This window comes from Stenella coeruleoalba (genome assembly GCF_951394435.1).
Source record: "Stenella coeruleoalba genome assembly, chromosome: 18".
In the NCBI taxonomy this organism is placed as follows: domain Eukaryota; kingdom Metazoa; phylum Chordata; class Mammalia; order Artiodactyla; family Delphinidae; genus Stenella; species Stenella coeruleoalba.
The window spans coordinates 35822956-35838099 of record NC_137164.1 but is presented as its reverse complement, the minus strand read 5'-3'; positions in this window follow the sequence as shown (position 1 = coordinate 35838099).

Sequence of the window (15144 nt, the reverse complement as noted above, 5' to 3'; positions counted from 1 at the left end):
TTCAGAATACTACATCTTAACTCTCCAACTCACTCTCTGTTGAATCCCAATTTAACAATGTTGAATTCTACTAAGACTTCAAATCCATTGTCCTTACCATCTCGGCCCTTTTCCCTTCCCCTGCCACACTTGACACTCCACCCTGGCAGTCCCCAACTCCTCTCATTTTCTTACTTCCTTCAATAACCACTATTCTAGTTCCCAATTTAAATATATAAGCAACTATCTTATCCCTTGCTCGCTGTAAAACATTTTGGACAAAGCACAAACAAGGATTAAAATTCAAATTCTCACCTCTTCTTTACCTGTTTCCAAGTAGCTAGACAAGTTGGTGAAACACACAACTTTGCAGATTTTAAATTCATTTCACAAACAACCAGTGTAATCTCCATCCTGATTGTCAATTACTTTACACTTTCTTAGTTATTATTTTACTCTCCTAGACTCCAGTATTTCATACATTTTGCACTCTACTAAATGTTTAGTACCCTTCCTTGGAACACACTTTCAGCTGCTTGCTTCTTAATTTACTCCTGAAATAGAAGAAATTAAAAGAAAGTGTATATCTTCTAACAATTACTCCTAAACTACTGGATACTCCTTTCCATTTCAAAGTGAGAATTTAGTCCTCAGATTTCTCTGCTCTATCTATACCCATTTACCAGTTGATATCATCTATACTCCAGTCTTTAAATAACAACTGTATCGTGATGATTCATATCTCCAGCTTTGACCATTTTCCTAAATTCCAGGTACATATATCCAACTGCCTAGTAAACATCTCCATTTATATGTCTGACAAAATTAACATACCCAAAGACAACTTATTTACTTCCATATCTGCTCTGTCCCACCTACCTTTACTCCAATTTCTCCATATCAGTTATTTTCAATGCCATTCATTCAAATCTCAGTTCCCAAAGCATATAATTATTATTTTCTTTCTTTTTTTCACATTCATGTTTAGTCCATTAGGAACTGTATTGCCTCTTCTGAGGATATGTCCAGAATCTGACCATCTCTCATCCCATCTTCACGACAACCACGTTAGTCCCAAGAACCATCATCTCTCCAATGGGCTATGTCATTTTATCTGCCCTCCTTGCATCAATTCTTGCCTTTCTATAGTTTCTCTTTTTCAAACAGGAACCAGAGTAGTCTTTTAATCTTTTAAGTGTATATCTTCTCAAATCTTCCTAATGTTTCTATCTCAGAATAAAATCCAGGATCCTTACCATGATTCAGAAATGGATACCTGAGCTAATCTTACTTATCTTCTGACTCAACCATTCATTCACTTTGTTCAGACGACTCTGCCTTTTTTTTCATTCTTTTTTTTTTTTTCACTTCCTGGGAAAGATCAGGAGGCACCTATTTACTTTGAGACCTCAAATCCCTGTTACTTCTTGTGGAATGCTTTCACCCCAGATATCTACTTGACATAAGCTCTCACTCTGATATCTGCTCAGATCTAATTTACCTCATCAAAAATAGTAGGAAATAATATCTAAAAATATTTCAAGTCTACAGTGATAGAGTGAGCTTCACAATCTTTTAACAGATATATAGCTTAAAATTGCATATAAATTTCAAAGATATTTTATCAAGTGTATTAGTTAATTCAATGGTTGATATTTTATTTTCCTAAGAACTTTTCTCCAAATTTCCCACAATCATTGGGAAAGAGATTAAAAGTAATCATTAAAACAAAAACACACTAACCTCACTTATTTTGGAGGGATAATTAATCATGTCTACAAAATGGGTAAAATGCCAATGATATCACTAAAGGAAGGGAAAAAGGATATTCAGAGTCTTCTGTCAGAGCATTACTCAGAATAATAGTTGTCAATAACAGTTGTGTAGAGCTGTATTTAGATAACTGTTTAGAAGAGATTTTTTAATCTATCTTCAAAGGATTTAAATAATGAGGCTGCATATTTTTTTAAGAAAATCCCTCTATAGTCTAATAAAGCATCTTGGCATAGAATAGTTTTCCTATAAAACCTTTTAAATTTTCTTTGACTCTATTTTCACTGATTTATGTATAATCCTTGCTCATTAATCCAGTCAACATGTTTTATCTCCATCAATAAACATTCAATATTTTCATTTTGATGCTGTTTTGCATATCTACTAAAATTCCCACATCTACTTCTTTCTCTGATAATTGGAACATATAGGTCACTGAATTGCTGTAACTGCTTGTTTATATTTAGGACTTTACCTTTTCCAGAGGTCATTCTCTTTTATATCAAAAACCAAACCAAGTACAAAAACACACAACAAAAAACCACCATAGGTTCCTTAATACACATAATACTTTCATTCATAAATAAGAGTTACTGATTGGAAAGTTATCATTTAGCATATTTGAGGATTGGTAGATGTTTATCTCAGGGAAAAATGTAATTATTTTATTTGTTCAGAAAATTTTAGAGTGCTTAGTTTAATGGTTGATATATAACTGGAAATTTTATTTTTCTTATGAAATAAAAAGGGAATTTGGATATATTTTTATGTTTCTTATGGCTTGATTTTAATGTTATGAGATAAGAGAAACAACAAATAAAAGAACTTGTGAAGGAATGTCAAGGGACATCTATTGATGAGGAAGAATTAAATGTAGCCCATTTTGAAAATGGCTGTTTAACTCTGTGGCTCAGGTGGAATCATTAGATTCAGTTCTGACTGTTTATCTCAAAAGATCTCAATAAAATTGTCTAGAATGATACGAGAGATACCAGTAGATTTTCTAGTCCTTTCAATTGATTCAGAGGACACATGATATTATTAGGTAGAGAGTTTGGCTATTTGGGAGGCCAAGTATGCTGAATATGATTGATGAGGAGGAGGAGGATGTAGATTCAGAGGCCTTTTGAAACTCAAAGACTACCAGACCTAATTTTTCAGAATCTACAATTAATTTATAATTGTAACCAATATATTTTTGTTTTATTAATTAGACAGTAGTGGAGTTGGGTAATTAGTTAGAGTAATCTACTTTATTTGTTGCTATAAAAAGCCAGCCCTGGGGGCAGGGAAGGGAGAGACAAATTGGGAAATTGTGACTGACATATACACACTACTGTATATAATATAGATAACTAATAAGAACCTATTGTATAGCACAGGGAACTTCACTCAATACTCTCTAATGACCTATATAGGAAAAGAATCTAAAAAAGAGTGGATATATGTATATGCATAACTGATTCACCTTGCTGTACAACAGAAACTAACACAACATTGTAAATCAACTTAACTCCAATAAAAATTATTTTAAAAAAGAAACACTAGACAAAGCCACTTCCAAATCTGAGTGGATTAACAGTATATATATATATATATATATATATATATATATATATATATATATATATTTTGTCTCACTCACATCATAATTCAGTGTTATTGAGAAACTAGTTTGGCAGATATCCTCCAAGTGTTGTCCTAAAGATTCATTCTCCATCCAACTTTTGAGACTGCAATATTAAAGAGCTGGCTGAAGAAACTTTTCAGGATAGAACAAGGTGTTTTTATGGACCAAGTCTAGAGGTGACACACATCAATTTAAAACCACATTACATTGGACTGAATTTTACAAGTTCCCAATGTAAATGCAGGTGAGGCTGTAAAAAGTATTCATGTGCTTGAAAAGAGGAAATGGGATAAGTAATCTAGCCAATATTTTCCAAAAGGCAAAGAAATGGATGATGTTATTTTTATTCCATTTATTTACACTTTCATATCTAATACTTGTAAACAGATAAATGTCAAAGTATTTTTATCTGGAAAAAAACTTCTATGTTCTTATCATAGTCTAAGTGGAGGCATAGGATAGTGCACCAAAACAGTCACCTAGAACAAACACAGAAGATTAGAGAATAACAAGTGTCTTTGTGCCTGATTCACATGCAATTTTTTGGAATCATAAAGGAATGCTGAAATCATTGAATATCATTTTAAGTGTGGAACTGAACTATTGTTTCTAATTAATTTCTATTTTTTATTTTATGATGATATTTTCTGGACTATTTTGTTGAAAAGATGTTGAAAATGTTAATTCAATTACAGAATCCTGCTAGTGTAACAGATATTTAAGTGAATTGTTCCTTTGTTGCAGGTGACAGAATAATGCTCATGGATTCAGGACACATACCATAGTGATCAAATAACTCAGTCTTTGGAGCCAGGTTGTATGGGTTAAAGTCTCAGTTCCGCTAGTTTTTAGCTGTATCAGACAAGGTCCCAGCAGGAAATAGAAATGGGGTAAACGTTACAAATTGAATAAAGGGGGTTAGAAGAAATCTCCATGAACATTCTTTTATAAATTGTTGTTAAAGCATGATTAAATGTAAAACATGTGTTGGAAATTATTGTACTATATATGTTAATATAGTTATCTCCCTCAAAGCCATTTGCTTACATTTTAGGGAGAATTTCAACTCTCCTCCCAAATTATTTGTTTTTATTCCAGAATAAAGATTTATCTCATGAAGGGAGATTGGACCTATGCACCAACCACCATATGTAGTCTCTGAGTCTCATAATTTCAGGATCCCTCTCTTGTGATGCAACCCCACTGAAAGAACAGAAAAACATTTGGATCTTATGTCTTCCCATGAACTGTACAATGGGGAACTGAATCTAAGGTGCTCGAAGACTGATAAGCAGTATGATAGGAGATTTCATGTTTCCTGTCAGGACTATTTATAAAGATGTGAGAACTTAATAGGGCTTTAGGACACCATTAACAACCACAAGAAACTAACCCTTGGCCTATAGAGGCAGACAGAGAAGGTGGTCATCACAGAACTGGAAGAGTAGTGACTAAAAATTAGGAGTTTGAGGATTTAAAAGAGTACATTACTATTTCTACTTTTTTTTTCTTTTTCTTTACAGTAGTCTTTTTCATGTGCCTTCCTTTGACCAAATCTAAGTGGAAGCCAGACAGGAAGTGTCCACTGATGCAGTTCATAAAGTTTAGCTTCCTGAGGCATAGAACATGGTGGATAAGGGTGAAGAGTCAATCTGGAAGAGCAAATAGACTGAAGCCCAGTTTCTGCCTTTAAAAATTTCATGTTTTATGTTTAAATACTCTTTTCTTACACATACAAACTTCAACTATGAAGTATGGATGAATTTTACTGTCTGAAATTCCTTGAACTAAACATTCTTCTGTTCTAAAAACTCATTCCTATCCTGTGTACCACTGAACTGTCATATCTATCTCTTAGTTTATCTTTCTCACTATTTTAAAACCACAGTCACTTGCAACAAAGTGTCTCATAATTATTGTGCAGTACACGTCCTAGTGTTATTCTCAATGGGTCACACCCTGAGTTAGGGTAGAATCTGTGAATTGCTTCTAATGAGTAAAATATGGATATTACTCCCTTGATCAGGTTACATTATTTAAGAATCAGTATTTGCAGATGGGAGTGAGAGAGTCCCTTGCTGCCATATTGTGAAAGAGGCTGTGAGAGAATGATGTGACAAGGATCCATGGGGGCACCTCTAGGAGGCGACTCCAGGCCTATAATATAACCAGCAAGAAAATCCCCCATAGCTGCAAGAGGATGAATTCTCCCAATTACTTACATGATATTGGAAATATATACTTGCCAATCAACATCCAGATAAGAACACAGCTCAGTCACCATCTTGATTGAAGACTTCTGTGGCCCTGAGCAGAGGACCCAGTTAAGCTGTGCCTGGACTCCTGACCCAAAGATACTGAGAGAAAGTAAATATTTGTTGGTTTAAGCCTATAGGGGTGTGGTCATTTGTTACAGAGAAGAAGAAACTAATATTATTATTTTTATAATACTATTTTTAAATACTATTTTTTTCAAAGAACTCAGCTTTTCTTATATGATCATGAGTCTCTCATTACCTTCAAGCCATATCTCCTGTAATTCATTATTTTTTTATCAGAAAATCTCAACTTTGGGACATCAAGTCTTTCAAGTTAACATATGCACTAGGAAAAAAAATTATTTTATAAAAATATAAAATATGGGGCTTCCCTGGTGGCGCAGTGTTGAGAGTCCACCTGCTGATGCAGGGGACACGGGTTCGTGCCCCGGTCTGGGAAGATCCCACATGCCGTGGAGCGGCTGGGCCCGTGAGCCATGGCCGCTGAGCCTGCACATCCGGATCCTGTGCTCTGCAACGGGAGAGGTCACAACAGTGAGAGGCCCACGTACCGCAAAAAAATAAATAAATAAATAATAAAAAATATATATATATATAATATGGATATAAAGTATAAAAATTACCCTATATTTTATATATATTTTCAGATAAAAATGAGTTTAAATACATTTACTTAAAAGCAGAAGGCTTTTGATATTGTCGATTTTCTGAAAATATTCCTTTTCTGATGTAGACACTAGTCAAATGGATGAAAGAATGAGAAAGAGTAGTAAAAAGTTGCCCCCTTCCTGCTCAGAAATTGTGTATTGCCAGTACACAAAAGGAAGATTTAAGCTCATTCTAATTCTTTACTTCTTATAGATTATGTAAATTATTCTACAGAAATGTTCATCACCAGAACAAAGCTGCCTTAAATGTATCAATAAATAATCTAATAATTATCAGGCTACGTTATGTGTTCTACACTGTGAACTTAAAACATGTAAAAATTCAGCAATCTTCTTTCCCTGTGTATAGCTGGACAGTGATTTGAAGTACACATTTACTAGTTTTCCTTTAAATGTAATTGTATCAGAACGAGGCCCCTACTATATATTAGGCTCTGACTGGTGTTGTGACAGCCAGTGCTGGCCCTAATCTTATTGTTAATGTCAAAGACCAAGCATGACAGCCCAGACAAGATAGGCTCCAGTGAATGACAGAGTAATCAGTCTGGAAAAGAACTGGCTCATCCATAAAGGATCAGACACTGGACAGTCACTATCAGCATGTTCACATGTTTGCTTCTTTTCTCATTCTGATGACAGCTAGATCATTTAACATCTTATCCTTATGTCAAAGATTATTTGAAATTCATGTTGTTCTCACACTGTAAACTAAAGAAATAAAAATGTTATATATGTCAGTATTATTAATATATGAAATTCAAAATATATTAGTGCATTCTGTGAAAATAGTTTTAAAATATAGGATTTTACAAACTGCTCAAAAAATGTCCCTTCATCATCTCACACGCAGTTTTCTAAAATGCAGTATCAAACAGTTCCTGCTCAGGTTATAAAGTTGTGTAACCTTCTTTATGTCTTTATGATTTCTATTCCATTTAATCATGATGTATATTTTAAGCAATTAAGTAAATTTATATTTGATGCTTCAAAGACAGGGACACATTAGTCAACTTAGTATATTGTACCTGTCTAATAATTTTTTAAGAACATGCAGAAAATCCATGTAGTAATACTTTATTTCTGTGAAATCTCTAATCATAGATCTTTTGAAAAGGTTAACAACATATAAATCTCTTATTAAAGAAAATTTATTATATATGACACTGAAGTGTTAATATCATGTGTTATTAAGTTTCTTATATGATATTTCTTGAAAAGGGTACTGTATCTTATTTCAAGAAAATTCTCTGTATTTCTATATAGTGCAATTCTGCAAAAAAAAAAAAAAAAAAAAACCCTTGCAATATTTCATCTCACATTTATCTGAGCAAGGAAAACTTGATTGCTCTTCCAGTTATTGAAGAAAAAAATTAAAATCTTAGGTGATAACATAAAGATACTATTAATATCTCACCTTAGAAGGTATAGGAAAATATGTTCTTTTTTGATAAATTTATAATACATTTCCAAAATAACTGAGAAGTGTTTTCAGTATTTGGGGAATATATAGCTACTAAAAAAAAAAAAAGAAACAAAACAAAACAAACAGACAAGAAAATTACTATCATTTTAATTTTAAGATAATAGTTAAAAATTATTGTATTTTTGATCATTTGCATTATGATGTCAAATCAGAATTTTTAATAATATAAATTTCCTATGACTTCATGATGAATCAGTGGAATAATGCAATATGCTTCTTTATCAAAATGTATTTGGATTTAATATTTTAAATATATATATACATTTATATATATTTTGAATTTTAATATTTATATAATTTTTGTTCCTCAAAATAATAATTTATCCTAGCAATGTTGCAGTTAAAGCTTGGAGTTTAAAATGTTGATTAACTTTAAATTCTATTTTATAGTTATTTGACTATAATTAGTAATGTATCTTTTAACCAATGGACCTACAACATTCAAGCTTTTGTTGACCTTGAGAGAAATGTTTCATAGGAGGAGAAGAACCTACCTATTGAATGTTAAAATCAGTAAAAGTTAAATAAAGAAATCAATAATTAAAGAATACTTTTTGAATGATATTTCTGTCAATGATAAAAGAGAAAGAAAACAAGAAATAGAAGTAGGTAATGCATCAAGGGAAACTGTGAGATTTCATTCTTTTTCTTTCCTTCAAGAAGAGACATTTTAGAACATGTTGAATATTGCTGAAAATGATTTATGTGTGAGAGAGAAATTAATAACGCAGGAAAAATAAGGGAAGAACAGTTGGAATCCAGACACTAATGAATTGATTTTTCATTTGAAAGGGCCAGGGATATGTCTCCCAGTCATATGAAGGAAACTAGGAAATAAGAATACAGAGATAGGGTGGTTTATACAGTGGTCCTCAGAAGCTGAGTAAGTGTTCACTTAATTTATTCTATGTTTTCTCTAACATAAAACATAAGGACATCAGCTGAGATTACAGGGAAGAGGAGAGTCTGTTAGAGGTTTTCAGAGAGAAGAAAAAGATAAAATATTTAATCAGGAAAATGGGCAAGCTAAATTAAAATGAAAAACATAAGCTAAGGTTCAGCATCCTGATTATAAAAGGAGAAATATCAGGATTACTATGTTATTCCCCCAAATCAACCTTTAATTCCTTAGGTTCAGGAAAAGAGGATGTGGGTGCTTGGGGGCTTAATTTAGATTTATTATCACTAGGTGACTATAAAAAGGAAAGAACTGGGGTTTCCCTGGTGGTGCAGTGGTTGGGGGTCCGCCTGCCGATGCAGGGGACACGGGTTCGTGCCCCAGTCTGGGAAGATCCCACATGCCATAGAGCGTCTAGGCCTGTGAGCCATGGCCGCTGAGCCTGCACGTCCAGAGCCTGTGCTCTGCAATGGGAGAGGCCACAACAGTGAGAGACCCACGTACCGCAAAAAAAAAAAAAAAAAAGGAAAGAACTAAGTGTGGCAAATGGGGATATTTAAAAGTGAAATCAAGTGAACAATTAGAATAGACCGTAAAAAATTTGAGTATATAAACAGGGTGATGGACCAAGAAATAATGACGGGGTTAATGGATTAGATGAATCAATATCTTAAATAATTACTGAAATGGATTAATTGCAGGACATGAACTGGTGATGTAAGTCATGCCACCTGAGTGAAGGATTTCTGAAATTAACATGTTGGACTTGGTACAATTTTTTAATTATTCACAAAGTGTATACCATAGCAGCGATAAAACTATTACAAGAGTAATAATAATGACAGAAGTAGAGATAGAAAAGATGACAATTGCTAGATACTAGATTTGTCATTGGGAAATAGTGTTCTGGACTTGGGAAGACATTAAATATGAAGTGAGAGAGCTTGTGGTATAATTTATTGGAAATAACTGGAACAAAATTAGTCTTCTTAAAAGTAAAAACAGTATAAATAACTAATAAACACACACATCCATAATTTTCAGTATACCAGGTATGTGCACAGTTGCAAAATGATGACAGCGATTAATGGAAAAGTAGTGAGTGGAGCAGTCAATTTTTGCTCCCTATGCCATTTTCCCTCAGCTCACCTCTGACACCAACAATAACTATGATGGATGGTCTTGTGTATGGAAACACAATCTAATGTCAGATATCTTTCATTAATCTTTCTGCTTTTCTTCCTTAGGGCTTTCTCTGATGTGTCTGATGTGTGGGGCCATTAACACCTCCAGGAACAACTTTCAACCAGTAGGAGATGAGAAGTGGTGCATAAGTGATGGGGAAATGAATGACAAAGCCTCTGATCCTTCAGACAGTAGGCTCTAGGCTCAGAGGGCTCAGGTGAGTTGAGCCCTAGCCTATGGCAGTAACTTCACAAGCAAAACATCTTTCTATGGCTGTTCTATTTTCACTGTCTCATAACCCTTACTTCTATTTCTGCTTCCTCAGATCACCTCCAAATAATCTAGCTATTCCCAAGTTCTTTTTACAGACTTTGCTTTCAGGCACAGATTTATACATGTAAGGATTATATATTTCTTTAATTTGAGTAAATGATACAAGAAATTTGTTGTGAAGAAGGCCCTTCTAAACATGAGATATATTGTAATTCTTATGTCTAGAGAACCTGGCCCACAAGTTTCCAAAACAGGGACCCACTACTTATCACCACTTGACAGGGGTGAAAAACCTTTCACCTCCTTTAAAAGCTTTGTTTTGCAGTTTCACTGTGTTTTGATATACCTTCCTTGACCTTCCTATCTTTTGGGGGAAGTATGCCTACATGGCTCCTTGCCTACAATGCTGCAAATAATCAGAGGAAACCCCAGATTCCTGAGTGTTGATATTGCTGGTGAATTGAAAACCAGTTTGCCAGGTGCACCATCTCCATTAATAGCCCTACCCTCTTTAACTCTGTTGGAAGTGATGGCTGGTGGTGTTCAGTTTCCTGGCTTCTCCTAGTCATTAGTATAGTGGATGTGGTAACTTGAGCATGTGGTTTTGTGATGGCTTCTGTGGGGTGTTTGGTCATGCCAGAATTGCACAGCAATGTGAATGCCTTCTTGGAGCAGGGATGCTCTGGTGGTTATCTGAAGGTGGTTTGTTGTGGGTATTTAAGGTATGAGCTGTGGGTCAACAAGAGTTGAAGTTGCTGCTCTAGCTTTCTTAGGTTTCTCCCATCTGTTGATTTCAATCAGTGAAAAATTAAGTAATAAAAATAGTGCCTAGAGTGCATATTATCAACTACAGTCTGCCAATTTCAGTGGGAAAATTGGACCACAGTTATAAGATACTTTCTCCATAATATACTGGATATGTAGGAGAAATAGACATAGGAATGAAATGTGGAATGAATTTTTAAAATTTTCAAGTCAAATAAAGTCAGTGGAGACAATTTGTATAATTTAAAGTACCTTGTTCAAATGGCATAGCTAGATAAATGAGATGATGCTGAGAATTTTCCCATAATTAGGAGCTGAGATTGGCCACTTCATATTTAGGGTGTACCTGTTACAATTCCAGTGTTTGCCACCCACTGAAATATTGTAGTTTTTCAAAGAGATTCCACATTACAATCATTCTTTTTTCTGTGAACAACTGTAAGCAGCTCTTTTGCCCCTTTCTTGTTTGGCTGTTTTCTCTTCCCCTCAAAACTTAAAAACTTAATTATAAAATGAAATCACTAGGCAATATTTAACCTAACTCCTGACTTATGCTCCACTGGATGCACACAATGCCTTGCCTAACCTTTTGCTTCTTTCCCTAGATCAAAAGAAGTAAGAATAAAGAATAAGTAGTTGAAGAATGACTAGCTCTCTACTCCCAGCTTCCCCCTTAACATTTCTGCAGTCTAGACCAGTGGGAAAGATAACATCTAAAGAAAAATCAGGAGTTAGCCAGTCTGCACACAATGGAAAATGACACAACCTCACCTCCTGCCTAGATGATTCACTGAGATTCTTCCCACTTTTTCCCTTTAAAAACTATCATGGCTGAGCAGAATCTTGGGAGTTGGTTATTGGACATGAGTCTGCCTTCTCCCCAGGGTTGCCAGCCTCTCTAATAAAACAACCTTTCCTTTTCCAACCAACACTTGTCTCTTGAGTATTGGCTTTCGAGTGAGGAGCAGCTAAGCCTACATTCGGTAACACAATAATCTGTGTCAGTTCATCACATCCTCACCTTGATTTGAAGCACTGAGAGCAGATGTACATCATTTGTAACTCTACTGCTTAAGCTCTGTGGTTTGTGAGTTCTTTTTACTTGCTAGTTTTGATACCTACGTTTCATCTTCATAATTTAGGGAGAAACTTTGTCACAGTAAGTCTCTAACAGAGCAAGAGAAAGTTAAAATTGTGTTTTGACAAAGAACAACACATTCAGCCTTGGAGAAATAATAAAATAGACTGAAATAATTCCTCTCTTTTCTATAAAAAAGACTAAGTTTTTTCTTAAGACTCTTGTTTGTAAACTATGGAAAATCTCTGAAGTTTGCCTCCATCTACCAGGGAAAGAGGCATTTCTAAGATTGTATTACCATTGAACAGTAGACTCATGTATTTTTGTGTGCAAAGATATCAAATATTTAAATTAAAGGGACATTATAATTTTTAGATTTTTTCCCCCGTTTTTTGTTTGTTAGCTTCAGACCTGAGGGGGCCAGGTTTGCTAATAATTCTTTTCTGCTTATAATGCATTATCAGAAAGATTGTGTAAGAATACTGAAGCAATTCTGGTGAAATCTGCTTAATCACAGATTCCCAACAACTGGGTTTTGTCTTAGTTTGCTTAGGTTGCTCTAAAATATATCACTGATAGTATGGTTTATAAACAATAGAAATTTATTTCTCACAGTTCTGGAGAATGGAAGTCTGAGATCTGGGTGCCCACACTGCTGGTGAGGGCCCTCTTCTAGTTTGTAGACTGCCAACTTATTGCTGTGTCCTACATGGTAGATGGGATGAGGAATCGCTCTAGGGTCTCTTTTATTAGGGTATGAATCCCATTCATGACTTAATCACCTCTGATTAAGGTGATTTCCTAATACCATCAATTTCAGCATTAAGTTTTCAACATATGAATTTTGGGGAAACACTTTCAGCCAATAGCAATGTTTTTCTTCAATTATTGAATATGAGAATCATAATTTATTAATATTTATATTTTTAGATCATACACAAATAATTCAATGAACTTTAAGAAATACTTTAGCATGCTAAATGCATCAAAGTATAGATTTTGAATCCATTTTCTTCTGTCTCTCCATATTACAGCTTTTGTGTACTATATATTGACAGACAGAGAGATGAAAGGATTATTCAGTGAGAAATCACTCCATACTTTGTTAAAATTATAGAGCATTATTTGAGCAAATTATGAATTGCCAGACTTAACAATGTAAATTAGTATTTCTTAATTTAATAGAAATAAAGTGCAAGAAAACAAATCAACTGGCTGAATATAAAATAGGACTTTCAATTTAAGCTACCCAGCATGTAGATTAATATTGCTACAAACAGTATCATCCTTGCCAGATTTGATGTGCTTTATTTGTTATTTTAAGTGGCAGAGCAAGGACTGGAGGGGTGGATGTTGAGAAAGGCAATCACATGCAGCCTGTTGACCCTTGGACCTGCAACATTTTCTTCATGGAGATAAGGAGGCCTGGGAGCCTATGCTGATCATATCACCTTATTTGGTAATATCTTCCCCCATTCTGGATTTGATGTGTACTTTGTTCTGCTTAAGAGTGTACATCATATAGCACCTGGCCAATACCACTGTTCTATCTCTTCTTAGAAGAGAACAAATGGGGTCCTACACCTGCAGCATGGGGTGATGCACACCACCATCTCTCCCTGTTTCAACTGCATGGGGTGGTTGAGGAGGGAGACCACTTGGCCTTGGGGACTGTCAGTCACTATTGAAGCTGATCTTACTCCATCTCTTCTCAATGAGGAAAGCCTTATTCCATCCAGTGTCTGTGTAAAGTTGTGTTGTTGTGTTTTTCTTGGGCATTCTAACACCTGAAAACCAGACAGCAGTTGACATCTTGGGACTGCTGCCCCTGGTGACAGGCATTATTATGCTCTTTGCTGTCCTCCTTGAAGTGGGACTCCTCCCAGGAGGATGTCATTTTCCCAAAAATGTACTAATATTGCTTATTTTAAGTTATCTTTTTAAAAGTATTAAACATGAGAATTTATCTTTTGTTTAACTTTTGTTTTGCTTAAAATGGATAGCCAACATATATGCTAAAACCAATTAAATAGTACACTGATGCAAATAGCTTAGAATACTTCCCAAGAGTAAAGTCAGGTATATAACAGCTTGACACAGTTAATAATACCTTTTTTAAGTGGGTAATGACATTATTCTGATAATCAGCTCATTTATATCCCCCTTGGGGAAGAACTTTTCTTGATCTTACAATGATTTCATATATGTCCTTATTAGGAAATAACTGTTTTTTTTCAGATTCCTTAGCTCCCTGTAGCTATGTGTTACCATAATTTCTGGGCAAATTTTAACTTGCAACACTTTATATACAACAACCTGAAAAATCTTTTCTTTTCTAACTCTTCTCTAGAGAAAAATTGAAAACTCTTAAGAAATTCATTTAGGTGCTTAGAAAAAGTGTTTCTTCTCTTTGATTCTTTATTTTCCTACTCTGACTCATGTATTCAAACCCTTATGCCTGTTGCAGCTTCAAGAGAGTGTTCCACCTATTTATTAGAGTGGTGGGAAGCTTTGCTCCTCATTATTCTGTTAATCAAATCTTTCTCTGGAGTCCTTGAATATCAAATCTTCTTTTATATTTTATTCATTTTAGACTTTGTCACCTTTTATTCAAATGCTCTTGGTTCTATTTTTCTCTTTATTACTTTTAACACAAAATAGGCTTTTAGAAACAATTGCATTCACAATAACACCCATATTTAGTTAAAATACGTATAATTAAAATGATTGATTTGGAAGCAAGTAATCTCAAATTGCATCTCACAAAATAAACTGAAACAAAATAAAATAATCAGCATAAGTAAATGTAGTCATCTTTAAGAAATATAACAAATTTTTGGAAAAATGTAAGTTTGTGACAATATGTCAGCAATATTTTAAATATATATTTTTCTAATACTCTTAAACCCTAAAAAAGGCTATCTTTTGTTGATTACTCTCATTTTTAACAGAAAAAACTTTGAATCATAAAATCTACTTTTCAATTTGCTATATAGGTAAAAATAAAAATAAATAATATATGTGTAATTAGAGATTTGGTGAGAGAATGCCAGCTGCCTAACAAAATGTGTGGTTTTCTTCCTCCTGGACTTGTTTCTTCTCCAAGTTTGTATTTAGTTTTGGTTCTGTGACT